The sequence below is a fragment of the Schistocerca serialis genome, chromosome 1 (assembly GCF_023864345.2).
Source record: "Schistocerca serialis cubense isolate TAMUIC-IGC-003099 chromosome 1, iqSchSeri2.2, whole genome shotgun sequence".
Taxonomy (NCBI): Eukaryota; Metazoa; Arthropoda; class Insecta; order Orthoptera; family Acrididae; genus Schistocerca; species Schistocerca serialis.
In genome coordinates, this window is record NC_064638.1 from 470,915,985 (window position 1) to 470,941,599 (window position 25,615).

A 25,615-nucleotide genomic window follows, 5' to 3' on the forward strand; every position below is an offset into this window, starting at 1 on the left:
AATAAACAATTTAGCGTCACGTGACATCACTGTCTCGGAAAGTCATCTTGTAAAACTTTCTGTACTAATAAAAGTTTGGTTTAATTTTCCAGCTGTTGTCAGGAAGTGGTAATTAACCTTAACAGTTTCATATTCCCACCTACGAGCTGCCATATATGTGGCAAACGTAATTTCCATTATATTTCGTTTTACATCAGACAATGCATTTTAAAAGCTTGTTTTGAAAACTCGTTATTCACTTTGTGAGAAACAGGGGTAAGGTCTGTTTACATACTGTTGTTATCCGTCATGTTATGATACATCTCAGCTTTCCTCCTACATGATTTTCTAATGAATATAAACCAGGTTACTTATTTTTTCTACATTTAAATATTTTCAAGCGAATGATTGTGAAATGAACGAGAATTAATGTCAATTTATTATAAGGTCGTTATTCACTCCTATTCTGTCACCTATGGTGGTCCGTAACGTTGTTAAAGCATAATTGTTGCAGCATTCAACAAAAAATATAGAAACGCCTCCTGCACAGTAGTTTTCCATCCTCAGGATGCTGTGACAGATACTACACTTATCGAGTTTGCTGTTCTACGCTACTTATTTCACTGTTATTGTCACTGAAGTGGTTTGTGTCCTGATGGAGCGGCAAATGTTGAAATAGTTTCTATTTCTTACATAAGATTAAGATTTAATTATTTACTTTTGTGTTTCTTGACAAATGTATAGAACTCAAAATTATCCTGCCACTGAGCAACTGCAGCTGCATATAAAATTGCGCTGCTGCCAGTACCCGTCTTTTGGTCATACTACAGTATAGTTCTATCGATCTGACCGTTTTCATAAATCTGAGGCCGATTTTCAACCTCTCATTCTTTTCCTAATGGATTTCTTCACTTGAAAACTTTTCTTAAAGTATAACCTAAAATTTTATGTTGTAAAAGTTGTTCCTCATATAACATAAACGACACTTTTGGCCAGTAGAGAAAATTGCTTGGAATTATCTTTCCCTTTCTAGCGTTCGTCTTGTCCTACAGGCTTTTTTTTTCTTGGGTGCAGGTGTACGAATACCCGACTGGCCTAGGGAAACCTGATTGCTACCAGATATAGTCACTGAGTCAGGGATACGTCACGCAAAACGGAGCTTCAATAGAAAAATCCGTAATTCCGCAAACCCTTTAAAACTCCCACTATTTTTCGGTATACATGAAAAATATAAACTGTAATTAAGGACTCGTATCTGAAACTGTCGTCTGCCAAGGCAACAGAGGATCGCATTCATAGGAGAAAAGCTTTTTTATGCAGCGGCTATCTTCTCCGCTGGTGACCGTGGCAACCGGTCGTGATCACTGAATAACAAACAGCATTGCCATACGTTTCACATTCGGTGCATCAGCGTCACCATTGCTGCCAAAGCGATGGCCTAGTGGCAGGCGCCAGAGCCTACAATATCAGCGCTCTGTAGTTTTCTTGGATGAGGTTTACTGACATGGGTTCCTGTTCTCGATTTGTTTCTCAAGACACTCTCAGCAACCCCTCGTAAGAGGACACCCTGTATTTTCCAATAATTTTTCTTGCGACTTTTGTTTATGTATGTTTCAGCCCTCCCAGCCCCCTTTCACACCAGTTCAATCAATATTTTACAAACGCGATTTGCATGCGAAGAGAACTATTAGTTTCTGGAGGACTCCAAGAAATGTCATGATTCTGACGCAGGTCTTATTTGACGCCATCAGAATGGTGCCAGAAGCCACTAGAATAAATGAAGCAGGTCCAGGTGAAGCTCCTCAGTTGAATTTACCTGTACTATTCCCAGTTTATCTATGGCTGCAGCAAGCAGCCGAGTTGACAGCTAGAGATGAGCATATTTTTCCAGATGATAGTGTATTGTTTTTCCTTAGTGTGAAAGTGACAAAACTAAGCATCAAAGATATTTCAGTGGATCTCGATTGTTTGATGTTTCTGTACTGAGCAATAGTAACCGAACATTAATCAAATTTTTCGTAAGTTATTTGAAATGTTAAGCTCATATCAAACATGAAATTGATGCATAGACTGGCAATCCTGCACATCCAACGATCGCAGTATAAGTATACCTATAGGAGTTTTGTATTTGTGATTACTTATTGTTAATGATGGCGTGTAATAATGCCATTTAAAATCCACATAGATCTCAAAAGTTATTCGCATTTTCTACATTTACGTCTACATACATACTCTTCCAAACCTTATAAGGTACAAGAAAAAGGGTACGCCACATTATACGAGTTATTAGGGATTTTTCCCGTTCCATTGACATTTGGAGCACATGACGAATGATTGTTAAAATGCTTCCGTGCGTGCTGGAATTAATCAAATCTTGTCCTCATGATCCCTACAGGAGCGATAATTGGAAACTTGTAGCGTATTCCTGGAGTTATAATTTAAAGACAATACTTGAAACTTTGTAAATGTGCTTACGCAGGATAGTTAACGTCTATCTTCAAGCGTATGAAATTCATTCAGCATCTCTTTGACAATCTCTCATGGACCAAATAAACATGTGACCACTCGAGCTGCCCTTCTCTGGATACATTCAATACATAGTATTAGTCCTATTTTGTATGGGTACCATACATTTGAGCAATACACTATGATGGATCGCACCTTTGTTTTGTAGGGTCTCCTTTGTAAAGTGATTTCATTTCTCCCGCAGTCCACCAATGTACTGCAATCTGAGCAGTCTCTCATTCGTTTTACACACGACTGAGCGAACGTGATCGTTCCATTTCATATCTCTACAAACTGTTACACACAGGCATTTGTATTAGGTAACTGATTCCAACTATGATAAACTGATATAGTACAATCAAGGATACTAGTTTCATCGTTTTGTGAAGTACATAATTTTACATTTCTGAACATTTAAATCAAGTTGCTAGTCATTGTACCACTTTGCAGTATTATCGGCGCCCAACTGAATACGTGTGCAGTAGTTTTTCCGACATTACCTCATTATAGATAACCGCATCATCTGCGAAAACTCTAAAATAACTACACTCCTGGAAATTGAAATAAGAACACCGTGAATTCATTGTCCCAGGAAGGGGAAACTTTATTGACACATTCCTGGGGTCAGATACATCACATGATCACACTGATAGAACCACAGGCACATAGACACAGGCAAAAGAGCATGCACAATGTCGGCACTAGTACAGTGTATATCCACCTTTCGCAGCAATGCAGGCTGCTATTCTCCCATGGAGACGATCGTAGAGATGCTGGATATAGTCCTGTGGAACGGCTTGCCATGCCATTTCCACCTGGCGCCTCAGTTGGACCAGCGTTCGTGCTGGACGTGCAGACCGCGTGAGACGACGCTTCATCCAGTCCCAAACATGCTCAATGGGGGACAGATCCGGAGATCTTGCTGGCCAGGGTAGTTGACTTACACCTTCTAGAGCACGTTGGGTGGCACGGGATACATGCGGACGTGCATTGTCCTGTTGGAACAGCAAGTTCCCTTGGCGGTCTAGGAATGGTAGAACGATGGGTTCGATGACGGTTTGGATGTACCGTGCACTATTCAGTGTCCCCTCGACGATCATCAGTGGTGTACGGCCAGTGTAGGAGATCGCTCCCCACACCATGATGCCGGGTGTTGGCCCTGTGTGCCTCGGTCGTATGCAGTCCTGATTGTGGCGCTCACCTGCACGGCGCCAAACACGCATACGACCATCATTGGCACCAAGGCAGAAGCGACTCTCATCGCTGAAGACGACACGTCTCCATTCGTCTCTCCATTCACGCCTGTCGCGACATCACTGGAGGCGGGCTGCACGATGTTGGGGCATGAGCGGAAGACGGCCTAACGGTGTGCGGGACCGTAGCCCAGCTTCATGGAGACGGTTGCGAATGGTCCTCGCCGATACCCCAGGAGCAACAGTGTCCCTAATTTGCTGGGAAGTGGCGGTGCGGTCCCCTACGGCACTGCGTAGGATCCTACGGTCTTGGCGTGCATCCGTGCGTCGCTGCGGTCCGGTCCCAGGTCGACGGGCATGTGCACCTTCCGCCGACCACTGGCGACAACATCGATGTACTGTGGAGACCTCACGCCCCACGTGTTGAGCAATTCGGCGGTACGTCCACCCGGCCTCCCGCATGCCCACTATACGCCCTCGCTCAAAGTCCGTCAACTGCACATACGGTTCACGTCCACGCTGTCGCGGCATGCTACCAGTGTTAGAGACTGCGATGGAGCTCCGTATGCCACGGCAAACTGGCTGACACTGACGGCGGCGGTGCACAAATGCTGCGCAGCTAGCGCCATTCGACGGCCAACACCGCGGTTCCTGGTGTGTCCGCTGTCCCGTGCGTGTGATCGTTGCTTGTACAGCCCTCTCGCAGTGTCCGGAGCAAGTATGGTGGGTCTGACACACCGGTGTCAATGTGTTCTTTTTTCCATTTCCAGGAGTGTATTAATATTGTCTGCTAGGTCATTAACATATTACGTGAACGACAAGGGTCCCAACACACTTCACTGGGCCATACCCGAGCTTACTTCTACATTTGTAGAAAAATATCTTGCGTCTTCCCTACCAACAAACTCTCGATCAAATCACAATTCTCGCTTGATGCTCTATACGATCGTACTTTTGATAATAGGCATAGGAGTGGTCAAATGCTTTTCGGAAATCGATAAATAGTGTGTTTATCTGATTGCTCTGATCCATGGCTATCATGATTTTTATTTTCGAAATGCATGTCTGTTGTCATGCATTCTGCTCGAGATGCCGTATTAAGTTTCAGCTCATAATGCATTCTCAAATTCTACGACAATTGGATGTCAGGGTTACTGGACGATAGTTTAATTAGTCACCACTGCTACGCTTCTTGTAGACGTGTTTGAGCTGTGCATTCTTCCAACTACTGAGCAATACTTTTTGTTTGAAGGCCTTACGGGAAATTATAGTTGAAAGAAGAGCTAACTCGCCCGCAAATTCAATATAGAATCCGATAGGGATTCCATTGGGCGCTGGAGCATTATTCAGTTTTAGCGATTTCGGTTCTTTCTCAGCAGCATTGACACTAATATCCATACCACTCATCTTTGCGGCGGTGTGAGAATTAAACTGGCGCAAAGCTCCTGGATTTTCATTTGCAAAGGGACAATTGAAGACATGCGAGGAAAAAATCTGCTAACCGACAGTATTTAGAAATAGGGAAAAAGGGGTTTTGTAAATGAGGCTGGGAAAGATATATTAAATTATTTTCTTCTTGTTTTTTTTTTTTGTTTTGTTTTAACAGCAGTCAGTCAGAATGGGCCAGTTACAGTTTCTGATTTGTCATAGCTTTATATCGCAACGTAACGTGAAAATGATGATTAATAAAGAAGAACAATATTGTGTGAAGATTTGTTTGGTACGTTATGAAGCATCCATAACCACATATTACCATTAACTGTAGTAAGAAGCGTTTCTCTAGCCTTCACATTGTACGTCACGGTTCATGTCTTTCAATCAAATATTATCTCGAAAAAACCACACAAAGCATTGTTAACAATGATCAGTATTATCAAACAATGCATCGTCATTAGTATTCTCAGAGAAGTGAACTGGTGTAACGTAATTTAGTAATTGTTGTAAATCCTCTAGCTAAGCCGCTTTTGTAAGCCTTGGGTTATCATATCTGAGAGGAAATGTCACATCAGTAATGGAAGGCCTATCTGATACTTGTTTTTTCTAATGCCTACAGTGTCAAAATACCCAATATTACCAAGAGTGTATTTCTTTAAAAGGGGGACCTTTCATGATTTTCAAACATGTAATTTTCTTAATGAAACCTTCTGCCTAGATTCAGATATTGTTTGTCTTTGTTCTGTATCAAGATGAGGTTTTATAGAAATAAAAATGTCACCTATTATTTTTACAACACTGAAAAGTTTCTTTGCTCTTCTTTTTTTATGTAACGAATTCCATCCACCGGTCTGGAACATAAATGAAACACATCTGCTCTTTCTTTTTTCGGTTAACCCGAAATCACGGTTACAGGGTAGGTACATACGACCAGGCACTAGATACTTATGTTCCACAACATCGAATATCCCTGACTGTGTTACGTATATCTAAAAGCTAACCAAAGAGAAGTTTTGTTGTAATATACTTTCGAAGACATGAAATAACGTGATCTGCACCTCCTCTCCACCTTCCCATACACTTACTCCGACCTCAAACATTGTTGCAAACATTGCTGCGCCGTTATTAGGTACATTATGTATGCATTAGTTAAATATAAACAGATGGCGTTTATATAGACTAATGCGATTACTACAGAAAAAAATTGGGGTAGGTCGACATTGTTGCATATCAAAAGCAATGACCATGAGGAATTTATTACTTTTCGAATATTCTGAGTCCATTTCGAGACTTTCAAAGGCAGTACTGGCATATTTAACAAGAGAGTTCAGATTTGCTTCTAATTCTTTTTCTGACATTTTCTCCGATGAAATTTGCATCTTAAGGTAATCACAAACTTGACATGTGTCACCACCTGGTTTTCCAAAGCAGATAATAAAAAACTAATAGACTGTTTTACGATACATATCAAGAATAAAAGTTTTTCTAGTTGCTGTCTTTGCATTCATTTTAATAAAAAATGTTCATCTTGCTAATGTTTAGATCTGCACACAAAAACGTAACGTTCCAATTCTTTTTCCTGGATTAGTGACTTAATTGTTGAGGAAAACTGTTTATTTGAGCCCGTACAAATACTTGGTCGTCCTTGCTGCATTTATTTGGGCGATTTTTATGTCTCCTCCGCTTATTCTACTTAAATAAAATATTTAACTTTTAGTGTCATGTTACACATAAATCTATCATTGTGGAAGGGAGTCTAGCATTTTGTAACCTAATGAAACACGGATACTTACCACAGGACTCACTGATGTTTTCTGTTGTTGATTCACACGATACAGGCGTCTATTGCTTATAGCGAAGACTCCTAGTAAAGCTTTCTTACAAATCTGAGCCTCTGATTCTCCTACAGTAACCTTATAGATGTTGGTTGTGTTTCGCCTACTCCTCACTGGATCATCAGCAGACTTTCGCTTGACAGAATTCATATTCACACATAAAAAAATACATAAAAATTTGAAGATCGTTGCTACTAAGATTCCGGAAACCACGACACATCTTCTCACTTGTACCTGCAGGTAGAATCTCGAATCATTTTCTCGCACAGGCACAGTCTGAACCTTGCGATTTTGCCCTTTTCGCTTCACTCTAATAATTACTGTATTATTTACCACTTTTTCGCTTCTTTTTCCGAACTTCTGTGCGCCAATTCTTGGAATAAAGTTCCTCTTTTAATAATTTCCACTTATATCCACACTTCTGTCAACGTTTCCCATTTCTGTATCCGCTTTGTTCACAGTTTGTATTCTGTACTAAATGTACCAACTGAGCACTTCAATCGTTCTAAGCTTGGTTCACAAAGTGATTAATATTGCATATTACACAAGACTTATACTTCGCGTTTTCGCTTTTATTAATTCCAAAATAAACTACTCTGTCTCCAAACATTTTCAAATTAGAGTTAATTATCTGTTGTCTGTTTATCATATGGCACAGTGTTGGCTATCCTGCTACTCAGCTGTTCAGATTCTTTCCGCTAGAGGGAAGCCGGAGTGTAGCAGAAGGTCAGCCTGTTTTTGACATTACGGAAATCATATCTAGTAAGAGTCAAAAAGTTCTTCGTGTTGTTTTACATCCTAATATGATATTATGGTTTAGACCAATGGCAATTTTTATAGTTCCCGTAACCAGCAACTGATATCAGCATTTATGTTTAAGCTTTTACATCTGAAGGTTAGTCCGTTCTTTTGTGCCTGTCTTCAATCGAAAACCGGCTTCAGAGTTTCTACTTTCGCTTTGCTGCACTAAGTTTCAGTCCGTGTCGCATCCATGATTGGACTCTATCTTTGGTTCCACCAACAGACTTTACAAATGAAAAGAATTTCTTTGGGTTTTGTGAGAGATCATCCGAAAATATTCTAATACGGTAGTCGTTGAAGCTTCGCACATAGGCCTCTCGATAGCAAAACGCGTTGCATTTATCATCTCCCTATCTACAGCGCTAGGGTTTGTTTCTTTACAGTGACTCTGTACCATGGAGCATTCGTCCATCATGAACTGTTCTACTAGTATATACACTCCTGGAAATGGAAAAAAGAACACATTGACACCGGTGTGTCAGACCCACCATACTTGCTCCGGACACTGCGAGAGGGCTGTACAAGCAATGATCACACGCACGGCACAGCGGACACACCAGGAACCGCGGTGTTGGCCGTCGAATGGCGCTAGCTGCGCAGCATTTGTGCACCGCCGCCGTCAGTGTCAGCCAGTTTGCCGTGGCATACGGAGCTCCATCGCAGTCTTTAACACTGGTAGCATGCCGCGACAGCGTGGACGTGAACCGTATGTGCAGTTGACGGACTTTGAGCGAGGGCGTATAGTGGGCATGCGGGAGGCCGGGTGGACGTACCGCCGAATTGCTCAACACGTGGGGCGTGAGGTCTCCACAGTACATCGATGTTGTCGCCAGTGGTCGGCGGAAGGTGCACGTGCCCGTCGACCTGGGACCGGACCGCAGCGACGCACGGATGCACGCCAAGACCGTAGGATCCTACGCAGTGCCGTAGGGGACCGCACCGCCACTTCCCAGCAAATTAGGGACACTGTTGCTCCTGGGGTATCGGCGAGGACCATTCGCAACCGTCTCCATGAAGCTGGGCTACGGTCCCGCACACCGTTAGGCCGTCTTCCGCTCACGCCCCAACATCGTGCAGCCCGCCTCCAGTGGTGTCGCGACAGGCGTGAATGGAGGGACGAATGGAGACGTGTCGTCTTCAGCGATGAGAGTCGCTTCTGCCTTGGTGCCAATGATGGTCGTATGCGTGTTTGGCGCCGTGCAGGTGAGCGCCACAATCAGGACTGCATACGACCGAGGCACACAGGGCCAACACCCGGCATCATGGTGTGGGGAGCGATCTCCTACACTGGCCGTACACCACTGGTGATCGTCGAGGGGACACTGAATAGTGCACGGTACATCCAAACCGTCATCGAACCCATCGTTCTACCATTCCTAGACCGGCAAGGGAACTTGCTGTTCCAACAGGACAATGCACGTCCGCATGTATCCCGTGCCACCCAACGTGCTCTAGAAGGTGTAAGTCAACTACCCTGGCCAGCAAGATCTCCGGATCTGTCCCCCATTGAGCATGTTTGGGACTGGATGAAGCGTCGTCTCACGCGGTCTGCACGTCCAGCACGAACGCTGGTCCAACTGAGGCGCAAGGTGGAAATGGCATGGCAAGCCGTTCCACAGGACTACATCCAGCATCTCTACGATCGTCTCCATGGGAGAATAGCAGCCTGCGTTGCTGCGAAAGGTGGATATACACTGTACTAGTGCCGACATTGTGCATGCTCTGTTGCCTGTGTCTATGTGCCTGTGGTTCTGTCAGTGTGATCATGTGATGTATCTGACCCCAGGAATGTGTCAATAAAGTTTCCCCTTCCTGGGACAATGAATTCACGGTGTTCTTATTTCAATTTCCAGGAGTGTATCTAGCAAGTGGAAAGGCAACTATTATTTTAAGCCTGAATCACAGTTCTCCTACATTCTCCTCTCCAGAGTTAAATGATTCGAGTCCCTTATTGAACATGACAATGTTTACTTATTACATAATTTCCCGAAAATATAAACCCGCTACTTCCTCCAGTGTCCCCTTGTACTCTGGGAATCACTGTTGCATCAACTGCCTCATGGACACTGATACTAGTTTCTAAGTGGACATCCTCAAAGATATCAGGCCTACGTACTGCTACTTGGTTCAATACATTATCTTCGTGAGTGGGCTTCCAGAGAATCTGTCTTAGACAGAATAGCTTATTCAAAACACCCTTGCGTTCACACCACACACAGCCATCTGTGTGGGTAGCAGCCTCTGATGTGTGATGCACACCTGACCCATTTAGGAAGACCCTACAGTTCTCAATCCCATGTCGCAAGTCCAGGAAGTCGCAGCATAGCTTTTCGCAGAACCTTCCAAGTCTCTCGTTCAGTCCTTTCACTGGACTCAGACCCAGGGAGTTACGGTCAGGGACAATACTACAAATTAATGATCCAAGTATAACCTCAGAGACCAAATGACATGCAGCGTTTGCTCCATTGTGGGCCACAATCTGCGGCAGGCTGCACTCTGTTCCCTCAATGCTACTGAAACAGCCGCTTCAACGTAGCGAATGAGTCCTGGAGTGATACACACTGAGTGCACCTCGCGTTGGTTCCATTACTTTGTTGTCATTTCCATAGGGGGGGGGGGGCATTATTCAACGTACGTTTGAACTACCGGTGGTTAATTGACTCCTACTCTTTTGTGGATGCTTCCTTGTCCCACAGGACAAACAGGTTCCTCAACAGGTGAAGTGAGTCTTCTAACGGGACATCCTAGTCTAGCATTACTTTTCTCAACAGTGGTTGTCCACATCAGTATTATTTTTCGAATTTTGGACTGGTCAGTATTATCTCAGTTGCTTTTCTCAACATTTTCATGTAATTTTATACACAGTATATTGTATTTCAAGCTAAAATTTATGAAAAGGAATAACTTTACAAAATATTTTAGTTTCGATGCTATAATCGGGAAGTACTAATTCTGGATGTACAGTTAAAATTATTTTCTTAGAAACTTTCAAAATTACGAATTGATTGCACACTTAAAATTTCTACTATTAATTACGCAATCGTGTACGGTTTACTACGTTTATTTCTGAATTAATTTGAAATAATAATCGAAATTAATAATGTAATGAAAGCTAGTAGGAATTCATTGTAAATACTTTGGAATATCGTTATTTCCGCGGAGTGTGAGAGTTGTAAGCTTGCCTCTGATGTGATCTGACGTATTTTTGTATTATAGGTGCGAACGATGTAGTTTCGCCTTTGTTAATGTGAAAAATCAAAATACTGTATGATACACTAAAATGTGAGCAAACCAGTGGAAAATATATTTACGTAAAAAATTCCGCAACGATCTTCCAATTTATTGAGTTCAAACAAATCGTAAGGACCTGAAGTTCGATCTTCAGCTTCAAGAATCAGACCTCTAGACAAGAACAACTGGAGCCATCTCAAAATCACAAGCTAAGCAAACTTGAAAGTTTACGGTAAACTTTGCTCCTCTCAAACCTTCATAAGAAACTTTTCTTATTAATTACTTGGACTGGGCATTGTTTAATGTGGACAACAGCTGGAAGATGAACGTAGGGGAAGAGTGAAGTCTCACTAGCTCAGTTTCGGTTTGAGTGGAAGACAGCACTTCGAACTTATTCAGGAGGATCGGTATAACATCCCGCGTTCTCTTGTACTGGCCACCTAATTATCTGACACGTCATTCCTGTCAAGTGGACGAGTACCAGTAGATCATGTACTTCCTGTAGAGGAGTAGGGATCCACAGGAGAAGTCAGTACTTGAGGTATCACTGGTAACTCTGGTACTTTAGTTGCTGCCAAGCGGGGTAGCTTCGAATTCTCCCTCGGACATGGATGTGTGTGTGTTGTCCTCAGCCTAAGTTAGTTTCCGTTAGATTAAGTAGTGCGTAAGCCAAAGAACCGATGACCTCAGCATTTTGGTCCCATAGAAACTTATCACCAACATCATCCCCACCACTTATCTCTCCCAGGCCTTCCCAATTCACCTAATCGCAGCAGCTACCAGTCGTTTCATAGTAGTCAGATCGATTTCTAGGTGATTACGAACGTCAGCTGCCTCATCCTGTGTTTCAGAATACCATTCACAGAGGGAATTGAGGTTCGTGCATTTTTTTACGGACACTAAGGAAATTAAAACAAGCCTACAGATTTTCTATTAATTTCTGGAACTGTGAAGCTAAAAGTATTACTACACTACTGACCATTAAAATTGCTACACCACGAAGATGACGAGCTACAGACGCGAAATTTAACCGACAGGAAAAAGATGCTGTGATATGCAAAAGATGAGCTTTTCAGAGCATTCACACAAGGTTGGCGCCGGTGGCGACACCTACAACGTGCTGACAAGAGGAAAGTTTCCAAACGATTTCTCATATACAAACAGCAGTTGACCGGCGTTGCCTGGTGAAACGTCGTCGTGATGCCTCGTGTAAGGAGAAGAAATGCGTACCATCGCGTTTCCGACTTTGTAAAAGGTCGGATACATTGCTGCTCGCGTTGGTCGATATCCAAAGAGTGTTAGCAGAATATGGAATCGGTGGCTTCAGGAGGGTAATGCGGAACGCCGTGTTGGATCCCAAAGGCCTCGTATCACTAGCAGTCGAGATGACAGGCATCTTATCCGCATGGCTGTAAAGGATCGTCCAGCCCCGTCTCGGTCCCTGAGTCAACAGATGGGAACGTTTGCAAGACAACAACATCTGCACGAACAGTTCGACGACGTTTGCAGCAGCATGAACTATCAGCTCGGAGACCATGGTTGCGGTTACCCTTGACGCTGCATCACAGACATGAGCGCCTGCGATCGTGTACTCAACGACGAACCTGGGTGCAAGAATGGCAAAACGTCAATTCTCGGGTGAATTCAGGTCCAGTTTGCAGCATCATGATGGTCGCATCCGTGTTTGGTTTCATCGCGCTGAACGCACATTGGAATCGTGTATTCGTCATCGTTATACTGGCGTGTCACCCGGCGTGATGGTATGGGGTGCCATTGGTTACACGTCTCGGTGACCTCTTGTTCGCATTGACGGCATTTTGAACAGTGGACGTTACGTTTCAGATATGTTACGACCCGTGACGTGGGTCTACCCTTCATTCGATCCCTGCGTAACCCTACATTTCAGCAGGATAATGCACGACCGCGTGTTACAGGTCCTGTACGGGCCTTTCTGGATACAGAAAATGTTCGACTGCTGCCCCGGCCAGCACATTCTCCAGATCTTTCACCAACTGACAAACGTCTGGTCAATGGTGGCTGAGCAACTGGCTCGTCACAATACGCCAGTCACTACTCTTGATGAACTGTGGTATCGTGTTGAAGCTGCATGGGCTACTGTACCTGTACACGCCCTCCAAGCTCTGTTTGACTCAATGCCCAGACTTATCAAGGCCGTTATTACGACCAGAGGTGGTTGTTCTGGGTACTGATTTCTCAGGATCTATAACCTCAAATTGCGTGAAAATGTAATCACATGTCAGTTCTATTATAATATATTTGTCCAATGAATAGCCGTTTATCTTCTGCATTTCTTCTTCGTGTAGCAATTTTAATGGGCAGTAGTGTAACTCCCTCTAAGGAATGAAGCGATTGGGACACAAAACAGTATTTCTGTTCAATCAACAGGGAAACATGTGATAAAAATTCCTGATTTATTGAAACGTTCTTTGAGATTATATTCTACAGTAAATTAAAAAATAGCCTTTACGATAAATGCCGATTGTAAACACCCCTGCTTAAAAGGAAACTAATCGGAACACGATATATTCGTTATACTACCAGTAAACCCCGTATTTTTTAAAGAATCGAAATCGAATATACAAAAGAGCTTCAAATGTCGGATTACTTTGTTATGACGTTAGAATAATTTAATAATTTTAATTATATGTCACATCTTAAAGAGAAGACCGAGCCGCCGGCCAGGGTGGCCGAGCGGTTCTAGGCGCTACAGTCTGGAACCGCGCCACCGCTACTGTCGCAGGTTCGAATCCTGCCTCGGGCATGGATGTGTGTGATGTCTTTAGATTTAGTTAGGTTTAAGTAATTCTAAGTTTTAGGGGACTGATGACCTCAGAAGTTAAGTCCCATAGTGCTCAGAGACAATTGAACCAAAGACAGAGCCCCTATGCGAGTCAGCCCGAGTACACGACCAGATGAAAAGACTCCGTCCGAACAGTCCTTTCAAGGCCTAACGGCACAGACCGGCCGCCGTGTCATCCTCAAAGCCACAGGCGTCACTGGATCCGGATATGGAGGGGCATGTGGTCATCACACCGCTCTCCCAGCCATATGTCAGTTTCGAGACCGGAGCCGCTACTTCACAATCAAGTAGCTCCTCAGTTTGCCTCACAGGGGCTGAGTGCACCCCGCTCGCCAACAGCGCTTTGCAGACCGGATGGTCACCCAAGTGCTAGACCAGGCCGACAGCCCTTAACTTCGGTGATCTGACGGGAACCGGTGTTACCACTGCGGCAAGGCCGTTTGCAGATGAAAAGACAAGCACGATACTTGGAAAACATAACCCATTCAGGCTCAGCGACAGCTAGTTATCTCTTGGAGTTCGTCAAAGGAGCCGAGGACCAAGGTCAAATTGTGATAGGAAAAATACAGAGCTGAATTTTGAATGCAACTAGAGTTAAGGCTATCACGTGTAGACGGAATGTTCCAGAAAGATAGTGAAAATGGTCGCGTGCACGCAAAACCAGTTGTGAAATAGAAAAGGATTTAGGATTCAGTATTTATGATTCACTGCCCATTTTCCAGTACAAAGTATCCGACGGACAGTGGTGTCCAGCAGCAGATACTGACAGAGCTCTAGAAAAGTCGACAACCGTAGGCGGTGACTTATTCTGGTGGACACAACTGCCACTGCTAGATTATAGCAATTTACGTTTTCATTGCAATAGTGTTGAATAGGACCAGCCTGTCTCTGTCCCAAAAAAACGGTTGATGATTTCAGTTAATATCGGTAACACACCAGTGTTTGGTAGTTGTCTCGTCTAAGGTACGCCAAGAAGCCATTGATTAGTAATGAATTAGGCCAAGGGACCAGCGATCGATGATTTAGCCCAAATGGCCAGGAAATCAGTAGTTCAGAGAATGAGTGACAATGAACGCACTCGTCCCTGACAAAATGTGTAGCGTGTGTAATGAGAGCAGAATCCTGAGAACAGGTTCTGACTAAATTTATAGGAAAATATCTGATTTTATGTATGTATCAATGGGTAGTTGTTCGGAAACCTCACATGCCAATGTGTTTAAGAAGAACAAAAAGAAAATTAATAGCTTTATACTTGGGGAGATCATTCGTGCGAAATCCAGTTCATTGCCATCAGTCGCCTACACCATCCTAAGCAACCAAGGAGGATTTATTCCCTCTCATGGTTGCTATGAATGATGATTGGAGTAATTAAAACATCACGGACTCACTCTGCTGTCAACGTTCCGATTGCACCACGCAGGTCTTACCAACTCTACAGGTGTGTTGGTGGATTGCACCCGTGCCGGGACGCGACTGCTTTACAGCTAAATTGATGTGTTAAATACTTTCCTGCAAGTAAGTAAGCGAGAAAAAGTTCAGGAAAGCTTTGAAATTATGTTTAAAATCTATTGGAAGTCGCTAAGTGCTTTCACGATAAAACACTTTATCTATATAAGCTGAGTAAATTGCTCTCTATTTTCAGCAGAATCTAGTTTTTCACATTTCTCAGTGCTTATGAAATGACATGATCGTATGCACTGTTGGCCGGGAGGCCCCATCCGGGGAAGTTCGGCCGCCGTGTGCAAGTCTTATTGCAGTCAACGCCACATTGGGCGACTTGCGTGCCGGTGTTGAGGATGAAATGATGATGAGGACAACACAACACCCAGCCCACGAGCGGAGAAAATCCTCAACCCGGCCGGGAATCGAACTCTGGTCCGCTGCATAGGAGGCAAGCACGTTACCACTCAGCTAAGCAGGCGGACTCTCAATGCTTCTGTTGTACAATGATATAATTTTCCAGGTAAATTAGGAGCTGTATATAGAGGAGGTCTGCAAATGTTTTATGACGAGAGTCAGCAGGAAAGAAGCAATTAATTAAAACGGTATGCTTGATGCTGACGTTTGACTGTACAAACAGTGCCAATTTAACGAGCGACAAACTTTTCATTTTCTTTTCGTCATTTTGTTGAGCATGCCAGTGAGACAGAAATTCTTGACGGTTTGAAATTGTAGGTAAACGTTGTTGGAAGTAGCTAAGTGCCGTCATTCTCAACTGCGCTGCCTCAAGACAATTACTGTTTCTAACATCGTTTTTTTGTGTTAAACTTCTATCTCTCATTACATGTCTTAACGAATAGAGTCTGATGGCATTTAAAATTTTTAAAATCAGTCAATAATTCCGCGAAATATTGAAAATAAAATTTTTGTTGTCTGTCCGATGCAGCTGGTACTGGATATCAGGTTCTGGTTCCGCGATAGCGTTTTGGTAATATAGATGTGCTGCAGTAACTAAATCGCAGATGCCTATTTATTAAAACACAAACTATGACAACACCCGTAACTTCCAAAAATTTTAAGAACTGTAAGTATATTCACGTTGATGTTCACTGAAATTTGTGGTAAACGATTACTTGAATTATGGTATTACTGTTAAACATGTATAAGATTGTAAAGCACCAGTTCTTATATCTGGTTTTATGGCACGAAATACGTATTCTGTATTTTTGTCCTAAACAAAGTACAAGGAAGGTTACTCCAGGTTATCTTCATCGGAAATTTCACGAAGTGTGAAGCACGCATCTGTATCGTGAGAATAAACGTGATAAATACAGCAAGTAAGCAGTGAAGCTTTCAAAGGAAGGCAGAACTAAAACACACCGCCAACGCGTAACTCGATTTCCTCTAATAGTATGTGCGGGATCGGCGAACGTAACGTCGCTGTCCAGTGTTGGCTGACCACCAATACGTGCCCTAGTTACAGCTCATAGACTGTAGTAGCAATTTGTGACCAATTCTTTGTTATGCAGCATATAGAGCCAACGAATACTAAGATGCGTCGTAAGCACTGACGAGCAATATCCACTCTGCCACTATTAGCCCCCGAACCGTCTAGCGAACACACCAGTGTGTGGCAGCGATCTCGACTACACAGATGGATTCCTTCCTTCCTGAAATTTAAAAAGTATTTTAGCGTAGCCCGTTTGAAACTGCTTAAGGAATATAGAATTACTTTCATTTCTATCCGTGTCATAGTCCTAATTGCAAGACGCTTAATTTAATATACTTTCGACTTTCAGCGCTACCTTCATTCTGTACTTGAATCCAGAAGTTCTAGTTTGCTGAATAGATCACGCCAACCCTTAGACACTTTCGATGGAAATATACAATCGCAGCAATGAAACATTCCCAAATGATAGTGTCAAAGTGTGTATTTTCTTAACTTAATACGGAGTGTGACGCAGTGTAAGAGATATATCACGGAAACCACTAAAATAAGAATTGAGGTCTGTTGAAAGCTATTATGCTCGATTTATAAATGCCTTTCTTATACTAATATTTCCATCAGCACCGAAAACCATCTGGTACACTCCAGCCTTTATTGTTTAGTTCACTAGTGCTCCAACCTACATCAAATTAACTATACATCTATGCTACACAATCCAATGTCTTGTCCTGGTAAAGATTTTCCGTACCCTTTCCTTCTCGTCTGAGTTTCTACAATCTCTGCACTACATACTTTATCTGTTCACTTAAATTTTATCACATCAGTTACTCTATGTTTCTAGTGGTATCAGTGCTTTCTTCTCTGCCGGCCGAAGTGGCCGTGCGGTTAAAGGCGCTGCAGTCTGGAACCGCAAGACCGCTACGGTCGCAGGTTCGAATCCTGCCTCGGGCATGGATGTTTGTGATGTCCTTAGGTTAGTTAGGTTTAACTAGTTCTAAGTTCTAGGGGACTAATGACCTCAGCAGTTGAGTCCCATAGTGCTCAGAGCCATTTGAACCAGCTTTCTTCTCTGAATTTCCCATATGCTAACGTTTCACTTCTATACAACACTGTGATTCACACATACTTTAAGAAACGTAATCAATATTGCTCAACATTTGATACCAGTGGAAATTGTCTGCGATGATTTAGTACTGATGTCTTTCCTTCAACTGCTCCACGTAGTCTTGCTATTTAGATGCGAGAACTACATTCTTTCATCTACTCCTGCTTTGTCCTCAGTGCAAGCGTTAATAAAGTTTCTGTTTTCAAGTCATTATCTATTCATTATCCTCACAATTTTCACATATTTTAAAATAGAATCCAGTGCCCAACACCTTGTTGAGTATGTTCGACGTATCAAGTCTTTCTCACTTTCTTACCGCAAACAATAACGCACTTTACTGCCTTATAAAAACTTTTGTTGCTTCCTAAATCCGTTCTTTGACATACAATTAATATAATAGTATCGATACATTGTAACATTGCCTTACACCTTTATAAACAGCATCTTGTCTTTATTTCGCGCTTATATTACAGCCACTTGGCTCTTCAGGCCTACGTGATTCCTCTTCTTGCTCAGTAGGTTTGACTTATTAGTCTGAGGATAGAGCTACGTAGCCACAAGAAGTATTTTGTCGATTATTCTTCTTAGTTTTGCATGGTGGACTAACAGTGGCAATGTGTCGCAATATTTTCGTGTCTTTAGCATTACACTGAGTGGCAACAACGCCATTAAACGTTTTACTTTAATATCAATAACCGGGAACTTTAATCCAATTTAATGGAAACTCCCGATAAGTAGAATCTACAATCCCAGTATTAGCGTATGTATGAGCTACGTGGGCACTTTTTGCCTCCCTTCGCGCTGTGGCACTCTATTCCCCTTTTCCTCTACACTGCCAGTTTAGTTCCCCACCTGCCCGCGGCGGCGGCCGCGCGCTCGCGTCGCACAATAACAGCAAGGTACGGGACGGGACTCAATTAAAACACCGACCGCCCGCGGTCTCCAAATAAAACAAAACCTCCAAAAATGTTGCCCTGTTTTTGCGTTATTGAGGTGCGCTCCGCACACAGAGTCAATATCTATCTGCATAATCTAATTAAAAACCAAATAGAATTCTATTTTCGGCTCCATTCTAAAGAATTTTCAATTTAGGTAAAAAAAAGGTAGAACAGGAAGAGATTTTAAGCACCTCGTATCCCCGCAACTCTTTGGCAGTGCTACATGGGTGAATTACTTTAATTTCCTTGGACTAGTTGACTACATTTAGAAGTAAAAAAAGGGAACGGTTTAGATCCCAGAGGGGTCATATTTCTGCATTTTAGAACTGGCTTGTGTGACTGAAGCATCTTTCTTTTACGCCAATTGTATGTCGCAGAGATTATTTATACACACACAATGAAAATAAGCTAATGGCTAAGTTATAGAGGAAATAAATCATTTTATTGTTTCGGGTTGGGAAGTACATATGAATGGTGATGTTGCGCATAAAAAGTATGGTAAATTCAGTTCTCAGATGCTATCCTGCCTGTTAGCTTCGACTGAAGCTTAATTCACAAAAGTTTATTGCAGAGAGTAGGTATATACAATCAACTGGGAATAAATTCTGATGTGCACAGTGTGCTGGCGTAAGCTGTCGCCAGCACACCGATCGGCAAAGATGTAGCAAGAAGAGCTTGTACCATAACACAAGCACTGTATTAAAGATAAGTAGCTTCCTGTCTTGTAAATAAAGAACCCTATTATACATGAGCGCAGTTGTGTTGTAGAAAGAGCATACCGGCCATCCATAATAACATCCTCTCTCTCTTGCTTCAATGGTACAGAACTCAACAGTGGCGACGAGAACACTACAGTAGTGACGAGGATAATTCTGCACAGATCGAAGTTAATCAACTTGGCCAAAGATTTTGATTGCTTCTCTTGTGCTTTAGCTTGCACCGCTGACCATTTCTATTTGCTCAATTGTTGTTGTGTTCTTGCATGTATTACAGGAGGGGTGGCGCACAACTAATCAAATTTCTCTTTTTAGAGGATTTGCTTGTTCAAAAATGTGTGTGAATTCCTAAGGAACCAAACTACTGAGGTCATTAGTCCCTAGACTCACACACTACTTAAACTAACTTAAGACTAATTTATGCTAACAAGGGAACCTCCACATCGCACCCCCCCTCAGATTTAGTTATAAGTTGGCACAGTGGATAGGCCTTGAAAAACTGAACACAGATCAATCGAGAAAACAGAAAGAAGTTGTGTGGAACTACGAAAAAATAAGCAAAATATACAAACTGAGTAGTCCATGCGAAGATAGGCAACATCAAGGAAAGTCTGAACTCGGGAGCGCCGTGGTCCCGTGGTTAGCGTGAGCAGCTGCGGAATGAGAGGTCCTTGGTTCAAGTCTCCCCTCAAGTGAAAATTTTTTCTTTATTTTCGCAAAGTTGTGATCTGTCCATTCGTTTATTGACGTCTCTGTTCACTGTAATAAGTTTAGTGTCTGTGTTTTGCGACCGCACCGCAAAACCGTGCGATTAGTAGAGGAAAGGACGTGCCTCTCCAATGGGAACCGAAAACATTTGATCGCAAGGTCATAGGTCAACCGATTCCTCCACAGGAAAACACGTCTGATATATTCTACACGACACTGGTGAGGGCATGTGCGTCACATGACAGGAATATGTTGTCGACCCACCTAACTTGTACACTTGGCGAATGGGTAAAAAGATTCTTCTACATTGCCCGATTTAGGTTTTCTTGTGGATGTGAGAATTACTCCCAAAAAAGTGATGAAAACATAAGAGTTTGTCACATAAACTGCAACAAATGAATCCAACAGTTTCACAGTCGCACACTTTTCCCTCTGCTCTGTCAAAACATATGTTTTTAACGTTTTCAAATTTTTCCGCGTGTAGACCGTCAAATCCTGCATATGTCCAAACGAATCTGAACACGTCCTGGAATTTTGGAGAGTGAAGTTGATTACGTGTGCGTGCCTGAACTTTGATAATTGTCTGACAATAAAATTTTACGCTCGAAGGAAGACTTGAACCAAGGACCTCTGGTTCCGCAGCTGCTCACGCTAACCACTTTTTTTGTTTTTTCCCACTTTTTTACCACTTTTTTCCATCTTTTTTGTTTTTGTTTTTTCCTCTATCCACTTTTTTATCCATCCTTTTTTTCCAGCAATCCAATTTTTAATAACCACTTTTATTTTCTTTTTATTTTTTATTTTTTTTATTATTTATTATTTTATTTATTTATTTGTATTTTTAGGATGGTCAGGGGGTGATACACGCCGCACTAGCAGTGGGGTCTGTTCACGACACTGCCAATGCGTCGAGGCCCAAACCCCTCCCACCCCTTTTTCATGTTCCCTGTTGGGACATAGCACTAAGTGTGCAGAAATCTTAACACAATATTCCCATTCTCCGATGTAAGAAAGACAAAGAAACCTCTTCTCTGAGTAGAAACTGAACACTGATAAAAAAACTTAACAATTCTTCTCAAATCACACAAATACTTTGGAAGTCGAACAGGAGTAATTTTGAACAAAATGTTTTGAAAAAAAAAAAGAAAAGAATGTTCCGGAAGCAAGGTAATAGTAAATAATAATAAGAAACCAAGTGACTTTTAATTTTCTTCTGTTCGTTCTCGTTCAAGGTGCTGTAGTGGTTCCACACATTTAACCAACACCCATTCTTTCAAAAATGATCTTCAGTATGTTGCCGTAGTGTTTCTTGTGGTTGCGATACGTGCTGATTTTTGCATATTCACACTTCATGTAAACGCGGAATTCTATCTCGTTGTCCGACCCAAGTGTGTGGATGGCATAACTAACATATTTTCCCAGTAACCAGCTAATGGCGTTGGTTTTTAATTTCGAAAAGTATGTCATGTCTGGTCTCAGGAGGAGCGATGGCGTTATATATTCCGTAGAGGATCTGGTGAGAAAGGCGATTTGTTGCCTGATCCAATTCCAGTTATGCACATTGCCACCACAGGTGAATCTGTGGCTGAGTGTATCCACCAGATTGCATTTTCCATAAAGGTGTGTCTGGTTTAAACCGATCCCATATAGTCTCTCGTTGGTGCTGATGACATTATTAACTGTTTTGTACCATGCGGAAATAGCGTCTGTAGATAGCCCGGCATAGCTGATGTTCCGCCATGCAGCTTTCCAGTCACAATTTGGGAAATTTCGTTTCAATTTTGTTTCTACCCTCATTTAACTTCCTTTCAAGTATGATGTCGCGCGCTGTGATACGTGTGTTGCTTCTGATTTCGTCACTAAGATAACTTGCTTCGAGGAAAAAGTTCCTCATATACTGCAGACGGGCGTTAATCCTTCGCACATCAATCGGTGCTTGCAGGCTATGGGGTGTCACAGCCTCAAAGAGCTTTGCGGTTATACATTGTGGAAGTTCTCTGAGTATATGGAAAGTCCGTTTGAGGAACAGAGCAGACGCTTTATTGCGAATATCCACCAAACCGAGGCCCCGTTTCCGACATCCAGTATAACGGTAGTCGCACCAACCCTGAATATGTCTCCTCGCCATAAATAATTCGTAACAGTGGACAAGATCCCTTTCGCTACTAGTTTAGGGATTGGTAATACCTGCGCAGTGAAATACGCTTTAGACAAAACTCAGGAGTTGATGAATCTGACTTTTTGCACCAGGTCCATAGTTCGATGGATGTTCTCCATTACAGCACCATGAACTTTCCTCCTAGTTTCCGTCCAGTTAAAAGCAGCCATCCGCATCGGACATGCCATTAAGGTTATTCCCAAGGTTTTATGTTTGTTGTCTTGTTTTGCCCATGCCAGTCGAAGTTGATGTAGGCCCCGTAGATTCAGTATTTGACTTTTGTTTTCATTTGCTGTCGCTCACGACGCTAGACAATACCTTTGGATTTCTCTTTCCAGTGTAATTGTCTCCTCCTTATTCCTTATTACAACGCCCACGTCATCAGCATAAGCTCGTATGACAGTTTTCTCACCACTCAATGTTATGCCTGTTAATCTTGCGTGGACAGTGCGGAGGAAGGGCTCTAATGATACTGAAAATAAAAACATAGATAAGGGACTGCCCTGTGGAACCCCTCGCCTTATCTGTATGGGTTTAGATGTTTGGCCATTGATTGCTATTTTCGCATTTATACCTGTTGCAATATTCCTTAGCATGTTCACAATCTGGGGGTGGAAAGCCATTCTTGACAGCGTCGCAAAGAGGTATCTATGACTAACGCGGTCAAAAGCTTTGTTGAAATCTATAAAGATGAACGCACATTTTATACTTGTCACTGGGGTAATTGCAATGACGTCTCTGTATGTAGATAGACTTTCGAATATCGTTCTGGTCGGAGAACAAGATTGATGATGACTCAATATTTTGTTGGAAAAGGCAGAGAGTCTTTTGTTGATAATACGCGAAATTATTTTGTAATCAGAATTTAGTAGCGAAAGAGGCCGAAAATTGTTTAAGTTGGTTTTGCCTTTACTCTTAGGAATCAGTACTATTTTACTTTCCTTAAACTCTGCAGGGACCGGTTTTCCGTTCAGGACCTCATTTGCCATGGAAGTGATCTTGTCCCCAATTACAGACCAGTAGCGGGCATAAAACTCCACAGGGAGGCCATCGAGTCCCGGAGATTTTTTGAGAGGTGAGTTACGCACTGCCTCATGCACTTCATCTTTAGTAATAGGTGACAGGATGTCAGCGTTGTCTGTTCCCGAAAATTGTGGACCTAAAATAGTGAGAAAGTCCTCGAGAGCTGCATCTTCCACTGTGATAGGGGCATATAAGGTTTCATAGTACCTGTGGACTTCGTCCAGTATTTGTTTCTGGCATGTGATCCTCGTACCAGTATGGGTCTGGACTTCTTCAGTTAAAGTTAGACGTCTGTTTTTAGCATGCCGCACCAAGTGATACAGAGAAGCTGTTTCATCTGCTACGACTGATGTGGCTTTCGATTTAGTTTTGAGTCCCTCCATCTGTTGCCGTTTAATGCTTAATAACTTGGCTTTTATTTTTTTGATATCATTCAGACGAATTACGTCATCATGGGCCTGTTGATATAAGTCTCTTAAAACTTTATAATAAAACTCCATTGTATTCCTCAACTTCCTGTGCCTCGCTGCACTATACTGCATGACAACTTTCCGCAGCCTTGGTTTAGCCCTCCTAGTCTACCAGTCAATGACTGTTGGGTGCTTGTCGACTGTGCGGAGGCACATAGTCCACGCTACTCTTATTTCCTGTTCCAGTTCTTCGTCAGTTAAAACATAGATATTTAAATTCCATTGGCATCTGAATCGACGGGTTGGCTATACACTTAAATTAAAGCAAGTTAAAAGTGTACTGTGATCGCTAAAATACACGGGAATAGTTTCAACGTTTAATAAATAATTTTGCAAATTTGGTGACACGTAAATTCTATCTAGTCTGCTGCGGGAGTGCTGGTTATATACGTGAACCCAACAGGCGTCGGGTGCTGAAGTTCCCACACATCCTTAAGGTGTAGATCACTTACAAACTTTTTTAACTGTGGCGAGTAGTTGAAGTTGGGTTGTTGATCTTTTTGGTTTAAAACACAGTTAAAATCTCCACCTAGTATAAGAGAACACGGATTTTTCCTCAATAAATAAATCAGTTCATCTTGAAAAAACTTCGCACGATCCAATTTGTGGGAATTTCCTGATGGGGCGTAAAGGTTAAGCACTGTCACATCGAAAATTTTTATGCCTATGGCTCTTCCTGATTCTAGTCGTTCACCGGAATGCCTTCCCTTATAAGATTGGCTGTATCGATATTGGCTTCCATAGAAACATTAACAATTTCAAAAAAGCCTCGGATCCGAAATTCCGTTATCGCAACTTCTTGTAGCAACGCGATATCTGTCCCGGACTGGTACAAGAATTCTTTTAGTGCTGCCAATTTCAAGGGTGACTGTATTTTATTAATGTTAATAGTAGTAATGCCATAAGCTTGCATCACAGACATACCAGAAGAAGCTATTTGGGATGAGGATCGGTATCATTATAGCAGCAACGTGCTTCCCTACAAGGCACGATCTTTACAAACTGTATGCCCATTACATGTACTAACTTCCTAGAAAAATTTGCACTGCTTTTAAACAAAGAGCTTGAGAAGAAAAGTATCCTGAAATCCTGACAATACATTGCTATAAGTCACTGTGGCCATTCTCTTTCTCCTCGTCAGTGTTGGCCCTGATGACTTCATATTTAATATTCTTTTTCTTGATGTCTTTCTTCTCTGGTGTGGCTTTCGCTTGATGACGCGTGACAGCAAGACCCGGTGTCGGTCGCAGCCGCCGGCAGTGGCTGAATGGGGCAACGGCCATGGCTTGCGAGTCGTCAATATTTGGTTCCGGCGTGGTGTCTGTTGTGTTGTCTTGCTGGCGAGGCGGTGATGCTTGTTTATTTCCTCCTTCGGCGCGGCGTTGCGCTTCGGAGTCAGCAGGTTGTTTACTTGGTACTTCCTCGTACTGTTCGCACTGTATGGGTTGTGCACTTGATGCGGTTATTTCAGCCGTGACCTCAGGCTCAGGGTCACGTTTCCGTGAAAGGTCACTACCAGCTGTGTCACTATCTGTTCGTGGCGGTATAAGTCCTTGTGCGGAAGTGGGAGCCACATCGACCTGCATTCCATCTCCTTTTTCGACTTCCAACAGATCTTCAGGACTGGGCTTCGGCCTCCTGGCAACGGGTGTTTCATAGGAAGAGTCCTCATCAACATTTTTTTCAGTGTCCTCTAGAGGAAGCTTTTTAGTGGGAACCTCGTTGTCACGGAACGGAATTTCAGCAGCTAATGCAGGTTTTAAAGACGGAAAGTCATTAACATTAAGTGCAACATTTTCAGAGGTACGAGG